The 14,891-nt window shown below is 37.6% G+C and overlaps 1 protein-coding gene across 1 annotated transcript in view; it reads right to left on the reverse strand.

The window, feature by feature from the left end:
* Positions 1–14,891, reverse strand: part of lsamp (limbic system associated membrane protein) — a 368,199-nt gene that overhangs the window by 321,396 nt on the left and 31,912 nt on the right. Inside the window, exon 3 of the mRNA XM_088427837.1 lies at positions 1,216–1,345. The gene's annotated coding sequence lies outside the window, so the exon portion shown is untranslated. The remainder of the gene's footprint in view (positions 1–1,215; positions 1,346–14,891) is intronic.

Raw genomic sequence — 14,891 nt, forward strand, 5'->3', positions numbered from 1 at the left:
CACACACAGAAATAAAATATAAAGTACACATAAAATACGAGCTCACCATTAACGACAAACTAATGGGAGCCCTCAGCTTGTGTCTCTCTTTACACAGATGGTCTGTCGGGAATCTCAAACATAATTTTGAGGCTGCCGTCATTTGTGAGCTCATCTGGTTATGTGACTAAAATGTAACCTTTGGCGCTCAAGTGACTAAAAAGAGTCTAAGAAACTCTGGTTAGTTTTCAAAATAAAAGGTTTTTAGACTTGGATAATACATAAAATGGGAAGAATTATTTCGGGTGCAGTCCATGCGGCCTGCTATCAGTTGAGAGTTGCGTGGCTAGGGACCTCTGCACTGGAGCATTGTATGAGTGAACAAAAATCTCAATGGTAGACTGACAGTTTTTTTTTTTTTTTTGACTTGTGTATGCGAGCACGAACAACAAAATCACAACAAATGCTATACTATTTCCCTTATGCTGATGTGGAAGGAGCAAAGCATATTTGCGATCAGATGCAAATTGTCCTGCCACGTTTGCTCCAAGCAGAGTTCAATCTTATCTAAGGCTGGGGCAATTTGAAAGATGTTCCAGGGTTGACATTTAATTTTGCAAGTGTGGTAGCATTATACCGCCTCCATGAGCTATCACCTTATCATTTTGGAGGAGTTTGTGTGTTTCATTGATTCTAGGAGATAACTTTCTTGGGGCTTTATGCCTCAGCAGGATCATCCATAGTATAGTGGTCTTAGGAGAGGGCCTGCATGAGTCTTTCTCAAATAGTGGGGACGCGAAGCAATGCAGGGGGTGACCCCAGGGAAAAGGATTTGGTTTTGCCATGTGAAGTTTAATTGTGATAAAATATGTATTGGTGGATTGGCATCTTTCTTTCAGGCACTTTGATGCACTTTTTTCTGCTTAGACAAGCGTTGAACCTGTATAAATGCTGTTACAAAAAGTAGTAAAGTTGTTGAAAGCTGGTTTATATTGCTTTTTCATTTTGTCAAAGTTAAAAAAAGGAGACAGTTTTAGGTATACCTATACATTTTTTATAGATAATAATCTTATTTATGGACAGTGTGGGTGCAAAATGTTTTTTCTTTTCTAAATATAATTGAGAAGCACTAGCCTAGACAAAGAAAGCTTCACAGGGCTCGTAAAGTGATTAACATGTATGGGAATCGTTTACACAGGTCTGGTAAAGTGATTAACATGTATGGAAATCGTTTACCCTTGACTGGTCATGGGTCAAACCCCAGCCTGGCAGTCATACTTCAGCTGGGCTCAGCCCGAAAGGACAGCACAGGTCCCTCTTTCCATAGGCTCACCACTTGTGGAAAAGGCCAAGAAGGTCCAGTGCACTGTGAATCGCAAAGAGGGTTATATTAATTGTGCTACTCTGATTAAGACCGTGACATGACCTCATAATGCAAATATATATCACTTCCAATTCTTATTTTCTTCCTTCCATAAAATATGTTCTGTTCAAGTCATTCACCACAATAATAAAGCAAATGAATTCCCCCTCACTCCAAAAATGTGACACTTTGATTTGTCTGAGTTTTGCTCTATTTGTTTATTTCACAAAGGAGAATTTAATGTATTCAAATTAGGCTCCGCAGTAAGTAACAATGTAACGAGGTGTCTCTTTGTTCCCCCCTTGCTTCAGCAAATAAAGAGTATCAAGGTGTATGTTATAAGTCCTTCTGAATTGAAAAGACCTAGATTCCTTGTGAAAAGGGCATGCGGAGGAAAAAACAATGTCCGGTTCAATTGAGATAACCTGGATGTACTTGCATGATCACTCGATTGCATGAAATTTAAAAACCAGAATGTTGCCTATTTGGGGGGATTAAAAAGCTTATTGACTGCATGTAAATGTCGTCAACAGCTTCGGCTTTCTGTTAAAGGTGATAAGGCAAATAGCTCTGTCTGTCGGTGTTTTTAGGTTTTGCTCCACTGAACAGAAGCTGAAACCCATTTCAACATTCAAAACCAAAACAAGAGCAATCTGGACTAAGTTGACTGTACACGAGAACAACATGTGAATTATCTTAATTCACTAGTGTTATGAAGAGAAATTGTGTTACTATTACAGCTACAGGTATAATAGATGTAGCACCTGTGACATGTTGACATAAATACAACACAATTATCTGCCAAGTATTCTTGTTAATTGTATACTTGTTTGAGAAATGTGAGCCCTTATTTATTTATTTTAAAAATCCATACCATTCACTACTGCAGATATAATGAGGCAGCATTCAGCCATTTCCAGAAGAAACATACAGACTTAACATAACCATTGGTCGCAGTGCATTTTGATAAAATCATAATATTTAGAATTATGATAATAATACATTAATAGATGAGCTTAAGTACAGAGCAAAAGTTGACAGAGTACTTTTCTTATAATTATTTACGGGTGCATTTCAAATTTACAGATCCAGAAGCAGCACCTTTCTGTATTGACAAAAGAGTTTGGTTCATCTAATTATTTCATTTGACCTATACATTAAAATCATGGGGGAGGAAACTAGCAAATTAAAAGCAAATTAAGTCCAATTTGAAGCTGTAGCTCATCTCCAGTTTAAATTGAGCTGAATGGGAATATCAGATCATTTGATTGTTCGATTGGAGAAAGTACTCTCATGAAATGACTTTTCAGTTTTTCTGACCAATACACAGTATATCTTGTGGCCAATCATCAAAACCATAGTTGCAGAAGTGAAACTCCATCACTTTGCAGCGCCGGTCTTAAATCTCATGACACATTATTCATTGGAACTCTATCAGCGACCACGTTGATCTAAGCTGAGGCAGAACGCATCACAGATAAAGGTGCAAAGCATTTAATGTGTCAGAATGCGCTGTACGTGACAGAAAAGTAAATGCTACACTACACTTTTTTCAATATATGTTAGTTGTATCACAATTCTATTACAAATTTAAAAAAAAACACATAAACCTACTGTGATAACCATACTCTAGATATTAATAATAACAAAGCAGCGGGGCGGCATGGCTTAGTGGTAGAGTGGTCGTCTCCCAGCCGAAAGGCCGTGGGTTCGATCCCCCGACCATCAAGACCATGTCTAAGTGTCCTTGAGCAAGACACTGAACCCCCAGTTGCTCCTGATGCTGCGTCATCAGTAGGTAAATGACTAGTTAGTGTAAAGCGCTTTGAGTACCTAAGGTAGAAAAGCGCTATATAAGTGAAAGTCCAAGTCCAGTATATTATTGATACTATGCTATTTTATGTAATGTACAGTCATAAGTCATAAAACGACCTATAAACAAATTCTTTTCTAACCATTACTCACCTAAAACTTACAACAGTTTTTTTTTCTAGGCCTCCTTGTTTTCAATAAAATCTTATGCACTATCCATCAAATAGTGTCATAGGCGATATATATTTGAGACAGCAAACGCTCTATAAGAAGCCTCTGCCAAATCTAATACTGCTGTGTATGTGAGTTTGTTTGAGGAAGCATTAAAAAAACAAAACAAAAAAAATCTGATAAATTTGAGCGCTCGCCCTTCCCCGCTCCAGATGGCAGTAAATGATCATAGGTCTGGTGGTTTTATAGATTTTAGAGCATAAGGAAATAAAAGCCTCGCATAATTAAACCTTTATAGGATGCTACCGAACAAAAAGCTTATCCTTTGTTTTTTTTTTGTTTTTTTTTATTCTCAATACATTGAAACTTGCACATTCTGTGTAGTATGTCTACTACTAATGGCCCTACTGTAGTTTCACAATTTACAATAAGCAGCTCTGTTTATGTAAATACAGTATTTATATGTAAATATCAACCCAAGTGAAACTGACTCAGTGATGTTATTGAGGATGTTATTATTGGTTTTCTTCTTAGTAAATTAAAAAGCAACAAAGTTGGTGCACTGAACGGCAAAATTGTTCAGAGTTTTGTGAGCCAAATTCATTAAAGGATTGCATGGCTTTTGTGCGGCTCTAATTGGTAAGAATGGAGCAAATAGATACTGTTGAATTCATAAAGCATGGTGGAGATGGTGAAATGCGTCACTAATTATGATGCCAAGGAGAATGCTATTTGCACACATTTAAATGAAGTCATGCATATATTAGCTGTGGATATTACCCCCTCTATGAGCCTAATTGATAAACATCTAATTTAGGGTGATCAGACATCCAAATTTAACTGGATAGTCACAATTTTGAGTCTTGAGTCTCAAGTACCTCAAACCTCAAAATAATTACAAATTATATGCACCAAACAGCAATAACCAGTCCATGTGCAGATTGCAGTGGTTATTTGGAGAAATATTATTAGAGTGATCCCTATATCGCTATATTGCGGTTAAACTTCACAACGTTCCTTTTTTTTTTTTTTTTTTTTTTAATGCATATGTAGACTGCCATATATTGATAATAGCATTGATGCAGAGTTTATTTTGCGTTAATGCTTTATGGGAGCGCCTACTCGATGTACTTAAATAACACTCCAAAGCTCAAGTTAACGAGGAGTCTGAATCAGTTTAACTATTATTTGGTCTTGTTCAGCTGCAAATAAAGGCACGTTTACTTAAAACTAAACCAATGCTCATCATTATATATCAACTGAGTCATGGCATTATGACCCCAAACAAACAAAAAAATGTGGCAACAACTCCTTTTCACAATTCTTATAGGTGTCTGAATGTGACTGAGAGCTGTGCTTGATGTACATGTGGGTTGGGGAGTAAGACAACTACCACCCCAGCAAGGATCTCTGCTGTGTCTCCCAACTAAGATCAAACCCTTTTAAGAAAACCATCCATTGTGGGGAAATGGCTTTCGGTTGAGTACGGTGGCGTGGGTGAGGCTCGGTGTTGCGGGTAGAGTTAGTGGGCAATCGCAATGCTCTGAACTGTAAGTTGTGTGCAATAAAAGTTGGTGTCCAAAAAGAGACACATACTTGTCCAGCCACAGTTACAGGGACGAGGCCAAAAATGTTGAATATGGTGAGTGCATTGCTGCTCCTGCGACCCGAACCCGAATGAAGCAGTGGATAATGGATAGGTGGCTAGATGGATGATTTTCAGTGAACTTGTTGTGTCCCAGATCTTGTTTTGAAAATCTGGTCCCCCTAGTCGAATTTGCTAACATGTCTACTTTGCTGGAAGCCACCCACAGTTTTTGATGAGCAAACAATGTCTACAACATGCTGATAACAAATTGGCACTTCTCAGTCGAAGACCCTTTTTGCCCGAGTAATGTGATGACATGTGAGAAATGATCAGGAGAGAGACTTGCTTGATGATGTGATGAAATTGCCTGAATCTACATCATGTTAAACCTTCATAACAATCCCTAAATCACAAAATGTTTAATGTGGCTCGCAATAAACCTAAATGGAAAAAAAAAGGAGCATATCAGACTCACTTGCAGATAAAATCTGATCTGGCATTAAACTTTTACTTTATTCCTCTAGAACATTTCTGCTCATTAGGCGGTTAAAGGGTCTAGAGCTTGGTATTTTTCCACTTTCCACAGTTAAATATATCATATTAATTACATTTCAGGAATGACCAATTTAAGTTCTTAAGTATGAGTTTAATGGTACTAATATTTCTAACGAGGAAGTAAAACCCCTTGATTGTAGAGGTCGCACCTCTTATCGTGTGCTTGCCTCACCCCCTTCAAGACATCATTCAATGTCAGCCAGCCACGAAACATGCATCCATCCGTCATCTTGGCTGCTAATCTTCATGAGGCTCGAGGCTATTGGAGACTATTCAAACGTATGAATAATGAGGCCAAAAACAGACATTTTACTGATATTTACATTTACTGACAAACCAAAAGAGCATCAATGCACTGCTCTCACCCATTCCTCCTATCAAATCAATCCCTGTGGGAACCCATATTCATATAAATAGCTCTGTCCACAGTAAATTATTTACTACTGACGTTGATTGTCCGGCTATGTGCACTCAAATGAACATTTTCTCCACTTTAGCACGTTCTACAGTTAAATGTTGTAGCTAATAAGAGACATTGCTGTTTACATGGCCAAGTCATTGCAAAAACTTGCCTCTGCAACTCTGGAATCAAAATGAAACTAAAAGACGAGTGGTAAAGGTTTGGCATGTATTTGCGCTTCAAGATTCAAGTTTTATTGTCATATGAATAGTAATACTACACAATGAAATTCTTATTCTGTTCCCTGCTCCAAGCAGACTACATTCCGCAATCAAGCAAAGAACAAAGTAGGCAATAAAACCAAAACAGAAAAAAAAACAACAATCGAGCAATAAGGGCTGTAGTAATGAACTACTAATAAATGAATAGGCTTACTTACAAGAATAATATTGAGTAGATTGAGTGAAAGAAATTGTATACAAAAGAGGATGACAGTGGAAAATATCATGTAGTGCAAAATATTGTGTATTTAGCAGCTTTCCTGCACTGTGCAGGATTTGTAAGGTGTATGTGTGCATGCAGGAAAGTGACTAGTGATGAAGCAGATTACTGCGGGAGGGAGTTTTTTCAGAATCTGGATGGCCTGTCCTTAGGAGCTGTTTGCCAGCCTGGCAGTCCTGGCCCTCAGGCTTCTGTAGTGTCTGCCTGATGGCAGCAGCTCAAACAGGTTGTTGGGACAGCCTTGTAAGCACCTTTCACGATGCTGTCTACTGACTATGTCCAGGGTGTTATTTTCCCTTGTTGGAAAGCGTACGTGCTAATAGTAGTGGTGGTTGTAAAAAGCTGTTATAAACACCGCCTTAAACTCACAAGGCAGGTAGAAGGGCCTGCATTTCACAATCAGTAATTTCACTACTACACTGGTGGTGTACGGTAGGTAAGAAATTATTCTGTCATCATAAGTTTTCTCTAAGCCAAGTATTTTTCTGCTGAATAACTAAATCATATTACACAAAAAATAAACAAAGGCACCATGGATCTCACTTGCCCTAACTCGATGATTTCCTTTTCTTGTTCCTTAATAATTATGAAACTAAGACAAATACACTCAACTTTCTCAGCTGTGACACTGACATTTTGATAGTATTGCGATGATACTTCAAATAGAGTGGTTGGGATTTTGGTTTTATTGGAATGTCACAATGATAGACAGTTATGGACACGCCAGTTATTTGGTCACTTTAGAGAGATCAGGAAATTGATGAGAACCACTTGACACTAATTGAATTCCGATTTTTTTCCCAGATTACTTAAAAAGTGTCCCTTTACAAAGTGACAGACAAAAAAAAAAAAAATGTGGCAAGTGCTTTGTCAATGAATGCGCCAAAGGTTTACTTCTATTTAGGATTAAGGGTATGTGAGAAAGTGATTATAAAAACCAATGAGCTTTGTGTTTCAATCATAAGCAATCGCCTCAGAAGTCATGTAAAATGCACCAATTGTCACAAATACATGTGAAATTTATGGAAGTGGCATGTGTCCCAAATTACTCTTGTCACACATCAGAGATTTGGGGATTTGCTTTGGCAAGGAACCATCATCCACCTTCAAACAGCCTGTTACATTGCAAGGTCCCAAAAATCCCACCATGCCCACTTGACCATAAACAGATGGCTCCTTAATAGAAGACAATGTTGCAACTTCTGACTTGTCCCAAAAGGGGTCGCTACAACAGGTTGCTCACAACATGACTTGTTTAGCATTGTTTTTACTCCAGATGCCTGTCCTGATGCAACCCCCCAACCCCCCACAATTTTCTTTTTCAGGCTTGGTGCCAACAGTGGCGGCATATTGGGTGTCTGTGCAGGAACTAGCACTATCTGCATGTACACTACCTTTTCAGAAAACAATACCTTTTACTATTACAGATTTTTCTTACGGTAGATTTTCGGACCAATCCATTTCATAATTATCTACACTACATTTTGCTGACCTGCGTATGCCTCAAGTAAAAAAGAAAAGTTCACAAATTATTCAGTCTGCTGACTAGAATAAAAAGCAGGAAGATGGCATGTAATTATAGACCAGAATAAAACATCTCTGTAGCCACTAAGCAAACGCAGCCATTTAATGGAAAAAGAAAGTGATTTAGAAGTTGGCATGGCTGGCTCTTTTGTGGACTTGCAATACATAGAGATATCAGCGACAGCTGCTTGAGTTTTCTTCAATATGCTGTGCAGCAAAAAAGTATTTGTTCTTCTCAAATGTGTACTTTTTTTCATAGAATTCCAACTTTATTTTTAAGTTCATCTAACAAATATGAATACAAAACGATGACAACTCGAGTAAACATAAATAGCATTTTTCAAATAGTGATTGTATTCATTAAGGAAAATAAAAAACCTTCAAATCTACTTGCCCCATAAAACCTAATGTAATCTTGAAATCAAATAATATATATATATATATATATATATATATATATATATATATATATATATATATATATATATATACATACAGTGGGCCCCCAGTTTACGAACTCCCTCTTTTACGAACTTTTCGAGTTACGAGCGTGGACCGCGGCGTTATTTGTCCCCCTCTTACGCACAAACCTTTGGTCATACGAACAATCAGACATGCCGGTCAATGTGTTGGTACAATTATTTTCGCTTTGCTGTATCAGCAAAATCAAATATTCACCCTTGTCACGGTAACACTGAACGCTATTGCTCTTACAATGTCACAGTCACTGTCTCAGTCACGGTGTCAGTCATGGAGTCAGTCACGGAGATGCCGATATACTATTGGTCGATTAAGGTCACAGTCCCGGTCTCACTCACGGAGATGCGGATATGCTATTGGCCGGCGTCACGTCAATCACAGAATTGCCGATATGCTATTGGCCGAACGCCTTTATCTAGCTTGATGGCACAGCTGGTCGGGATGGAAGGAAGGAGAGAAAATGAGTGAAAAACGGAAGGAAGGAATGTTGTGGAGACTGCAAACTTTATCTGTTAGACATGGCTTCTAAAATTGCAAGTGGCGGGAAGAGGAAGAAGTAAGAGGAAAATGACAATAAAAACGAAGCAGGAGATAATTAAAAAATACGAAGGAGGCGCACGCATAGTTAACCTTGCTCGTGAGTATGGCCATAACCGCTCGGCAATCTTCTAAGGGCAAGACTTTCCTTGCCGGGGGACGGACCTCGGTCGACAACAAAATGGAGAGGCATCTTTTATTATGGATTAAAGAGAAGGAAATCGCCGGTGATATGTTCTAGTTTGAGAAAAGTTCCCGTTTAAGAAAAAAAATCAATAAATTCTGCAGGTTGGTCTCCCCTCCACCTCCACCCAGCTCAAGTCACGTCGCCCCAAAGGTAAATGTCATTTTCCTTTGTATATTTATGTTATTTAATTGTACAGTAGATTATGTTACTAATATTTAATATGTCTTTAAAGTCGTGATGTTTTTACCTAAGGTTTTTGCACACATTGCACGCATTCACTAATTAACATAGGTTTGGATTGCCCGTCATACGAGCAATTCGAGTTACGAGTGTAGCCGCTGAACGAATTAAGTTTGTTACATGGGGGCCCACTGTATATATATATATATATATATATATATATATATATATAAGAACCCATGTGTGCTTTACAACCATGCAACATGAAAACAAGTTAATTATACTTTTTTTTTCACATTTACTCACTAGTCACAAAGAACATCACAAAGAACTGTTGTTCCAATTAAAATAAAAAAGCTTATACAGTAAAAAGCTTTAATGTGAAAGCCATCCAGTCCTGCTTTAAGATCTGGCATCAGTCTTCAATGAGACTAATTTACTTGGTGAGACAAGGGATTGATAGTTTGCACGATTTCTTATTCAGTTAACAGAAGGTCTCATTGTGTCATAACTCTAATTAAACCACAACAAGGTTTCAAAGGAACATAAAGATTAATACTGTCATTTATATTTCCATAAGTTACATTTATATCTGCTACTTGGATGAGCACCCATTTCCTGAAACAAAGGGCTGCATCCTATTGATCATACAGATCAATTCTCACTTTGTCTTTGGTCAGAGCAATTTGAAAATAATACTATCGAGCCACCGCCATCATTCAGCGTACTGCTTGGAAAGGCTCATGAATTGGAAGGAGATTACATTTTGATACAGATATTGCGTATTTTAGTCGATCAATAAAATGTTAATTGATCAACTAATTAATTATTAAAAGAAAAATATAGATATTTTAATTCATTGTACAACGCACCATTTACAAGTTAGATCTCAAAGTCCATCATCCGCAGATGCACGCACGGTTGTGTGTGAGTGGACATTTATTTTGCGTCATAGGTGAAGGAATTCAGAACAGCTTGCAAGTGACAAATTGACAGAAAATGCAGATTAAAGATTTACTTGGTTGTTTAATTTCAAACTCAAACTGTGAACGTTTGCCTGAAACCAACTATTGTATGTAAGTGATAAAAATGATTATGTTCCTTAAATGCGCCTCTTGTCAGGTTTTGTGTGTATGTGTGTGTTTCTTTTTTTTCATGCAATTTGGTTATGTAATTTGGGTTTAACTTTATTGTCAAGTCTTGCCATTGCTTGGTGAAGACAAACTGTGTGTCATGTTTGACTAACAATTGCGAAAGTGATTAGTGACACGCTACGCCAAACATTGTATGCTATATGGCAGAGTACGAAATGATGATGGATGACACATTCTATGGTACAGTGAGCTTCCTTGCTGTACCGCTTGGGTAATTTAGGATGTGTAAAGCTGTACGCACAGGGACCACTTCCCCATGTAGGTAAAGGCTAAGTACACCAAGATTTTATTGACATTAAATGTGAAATCCTGTAAGGAAAAGCCATGATAACGTCCCCAAAATTGAAATGATAATGATGATAGATTTTATGTTTGTTACAGGTTACAGACATGATTAGGGATGTGCAGAAGAATTTTGGTCATATTTTTCAAACATTTAGCGATGCTAAAGCATTTTTAGACATACAGCAAGCCGAACCGTGGCAGAGACAATTGCTCCAGCAGCCCCACGGTCAAGGATGTACGAATAACTGAGATATCATCTGGGCTGTCGCATTATGCCCATTAATGTATCTGTGATTGTGGCTGGCCAAGAATTAATGTAAAATGTGGGCTGCAACATCCTCATGAAATAAGCTCGCCAAGAAGCAGTGTAATATGTGTGGAATGTAACATGTCCCCTAGGTATGGTTATGATCCTTTGACTGAAGCCATATATGTTTTTTTTTTGTTTTTTTTTGGGGATTGGGAGGAGTGAACAAACACCTTTCCCTTTAAGGGCAGGTTAGCTAATAGCAACGCTAGGTCATTAATGTAGATCAGCCAAGCTAACACTAATGCGTAGCTTGGTTGCTGAGGATAGCACCGCCTTCCTGAAGTGAGCATTCAATCACGTCGCGTTCAACGTGAGGCCACTAGATGGCGATCTTGTGACTCGATTGGCTATTGCAGGAGTCTATTAAAAATACGGGACTGTGTACTTGTGTCTTTGCACATGGCACAGATGGCCCGTAACTTTTGAAGTGAATGCCCTAGCGCTTAGGGTGACAGGCAGATTTCTTACAGCCTGGCGACACAAGTTAGCTGAATTCTAATTGGCTAAAAACTCCAACATAAAATTACAGAACTTGAAGGATCATAACCAAATGGATATAATATGACATAAAAACATTGGAATATGGAGATATTTAGTAAAATTACAATAAAAAAATTGACTTTTATTATAGTTATTATAATTATTACAGTTTAATGTAGTTATGATATTGTCAGGTTATATTAGGCCATCAGAGGGCCTTGCTAGCGGTGGTGGCCCACCACCAATACGTGTATATATATATATATATATATATATATATATATATATATATATATATATATATATGTGTGTGTAAAATGTACAGTGGACTCCCGCCATACGAAATTAATCCTTTCCGAAACTGACGTATGGCGGGCAATCGAAACCTACGGTAAAAAGCTAATGCACGTAAAACCCCAGGTAAAGAATATTAAAATTGTATATTGTACATATTAAAAATTGGTAACAAAATAGTATAGTAAGTGCTACTTACAGATAATATACATGTATACATGAATTAAGCTCTAAAATCCACAGTAAATCTGATGTAAGCACTCACACGAGAAAAAATCTTTAACATGCTGCCATTTTGACACTGTGACGCCGACCAATAGCAGACCAGTATTGTAGTTACGTAGGCAGTGACGCGTGTAGTGACGTTTGAGCGAGAAACGACTAACAGAGTCGTGCACGTACACTGGATGCCATGTTTGAGAAGAAAATGTGTTGTTTTTGATGTCTTAAGGTGAAAAAAATGTCATAAAGATTGGACAAAATGACGTTGCGGTCCACGTCGTAAGATGAAAAAACTTAGGCAGGGATGTCGTAAACTGGGGCTCCACTGTATGTGTACAATATGGCCAGTCAGGGTGTGGAAGAGCGGTGTTCCCTGAACTTAGAAAAAGGACAAAAAAACAACAAGATTTCAATCATAAAACGCAACTACTTGCTTTGCTATGATTGACCAATAAATTTAATATTCTTTTTTAATGCATCAAGTCTATTTAAGTTACATTTAAGCAACACAGCCAATAGATAAGTGGAGAGGGAGGTAAGGGTCCACAAGTGATCATTTTCAAATCCAAACTAGCCAAGAAGAGGCAGGGAGAGAGGAGGAATAGATCAAACATACAACGAAAAGTGGTACTTCAGCTAGAATAAAGCAAGAATCATTCTGCATGAGAATCTCTTTAAAACCCCAATACCGCTTATTTCTTATTCATCTAGATCCTCGTAACTGTTTTTGAAAACTCTTCTTGGTAGACTTTAGATGACTGTAAACAATTTTTGCAAAAAAATCAAAGTGATTTTATCTTTGAGGTGCAAATTATTAACGTTTACTTCACCTCACAGGAGAATCAAACCTTACGCAATCACTTCACAAATCAAAGCAATGGAGGTCAACAATCACAAAGTGCTCTTTGAGCTGAAATGAATAAATCAGATTTTCTGATATGTGTCCAAGGACCAGGAATGTAAATGTATGTTTGTGTAAATGTATGTTTGTGTTAGAAAAAAATGGTGTTAGGGAAAATAGTCGGTTGTGTTCCTTTAACTAACAAAAAACAAAGAAACAAACATAACAAATTGCATCATGTATCATTAGTTACAGTAAAACGATAATAATAATGCCATAAACTGCACAAATTCCATATTTAGGAAGGTATCGTACATTGTGATAATAATGTGTGAAATAATGCCTTCCTTAGGCTTTTTCTGATTCCCTGTGTTGTGGGGTAGAGGGTCAGTACATTTTCAATGAGCTACTCAAGGTGATTTTATGCAGTCTTGCTTTTAGAAATGCACAATATAACAATATGGTGCAACATTTTGATTCAAGTCAGTCACTAGAATGGTTAGTCTCAGTCAATGTTCTATTATCTGTTCTTTGTTCTTTCACATCCTTTTCATTCTGCCCTCAGTCTCCAATTACTCTTTTTTTAGTCTACCCTTCATGTCTCATCACTTTTATGCTTCTTTCACACAGATAACACTATAAAATGATGTAAACTATAAAAGCTCTGTAAGGAAATTGAGAATCCAGGTTGAGTTCTAAAATGTATATAGATTCTTAACCCCATCACGTTAATCTGCAAAGGCTGAATCAACACAACTTGCCTATGTGGGAGTCTCCTGGTGGTGGCCACAATAAGGTTAGGGTTATTAGTGACTCATATTGCTGATGAACAACTGTTCTGCATACCAATAATCAGTTGCTTACTCACCTGATGTCAAACTTGTTTGGACCACTCTTACTCTGGTGCAAGACAATCTATTGTGCACAGACAACAAATAATACCTAAATATTCTTTAGCTTTAGCCTTAATTGGAGACTGCCTTGCACCCCAATTGTTCTATGAATTGATTTCTACAATGATTCATAGGAATTGTCTTTAACACATGTATGAAATATGATAACATCACCCATATGTCCGTTGTGCACCATATCTTTCTGTATGCACCTTGAAGCCACCAAAATTGTGCTGCACCACAAGTTACACCCAGATGTTACCAAGTATATACTCTAGTCCACTATCTACCTATCTAGCTAGAATACCAAGAGGGACATAACACATTCACAAACAATGCTAAACTAGACTTACACTGATACAAAAATAAAGATGTGCCCGCTTTTACGTCATTTTTACTTTCTGTTATCAAACTGTTAGGTGACTCAGGGATTGGCATGATAGCTCTCTGTAACACCTTGAGAGGTGCAAAATGGTCTGCAACAGAATAAACTAGAGATGTGCTGGCAGGTTACAGAAGACGTGAATGATTAGGGATGTGCAGAAGAATTTTGGTCATCGTGCAGAAGTCCCTAACTAACGATAAATTGTGATCTCAGATGATGCAATTTTGGGATTGACATAGCTGTGTAGGGTTTTTTTTTGTTTGTTTGTTTGTTTTTTTTTGGGGGGGGGGGTCATCCCCTGAGCTCACCAAATAGTGGTATGGATTGGTACCACTAACCAACTCTGATTTGACAAAAAATAAAAAATTTGCAAGTCATTCTGTGGCCCGCACACTCAAAGTCAGCCTAGTTTTAGTCGCAGCGGCACGGACATGTCCTCAAAAGTCACAAGTACGTCCATGCACATGTTAAAAGCAGTTAGGAAATAAGGGCTCAGAGGTAAAGCAGACTTTCTTCAGAAGTCTGGATAAACAGTATTAAGATGGAGAGCCAACAGCTATAAGCAGCAAATTTGTGTTGCAATTAATATTATTCAATACATAAAATAAGGTGACTACTACATTAGCATATAATCACATGCACAAACGGAATTCGGTAACGAATGATGCCAGCCATGACAAAGAACTTGTGGTCAAAAGTAAGTTGATGCCAACAAATTTTACAACACTGTTTTGACTAAATAATTCAAAT

The sequence above is a fragment of the Hippichthys cyanospilos genome, chromosome 11 (genome assembly GCF_059441005.1).
Source record: "Hippichthys cyanospilos isolate Australia breed blue-spotted pipefish chromosome 11, RoL_Hcya_1.0, whole genome shotgun sequence".
Taxonomy (NCBI): domain Eukaryota; kingdom Metazoa; phylum Chordata; class Actinopteri; order Syngnathiformes; family Syngnathidae; genus Hippichthys; species Hippichthys cyanospilos.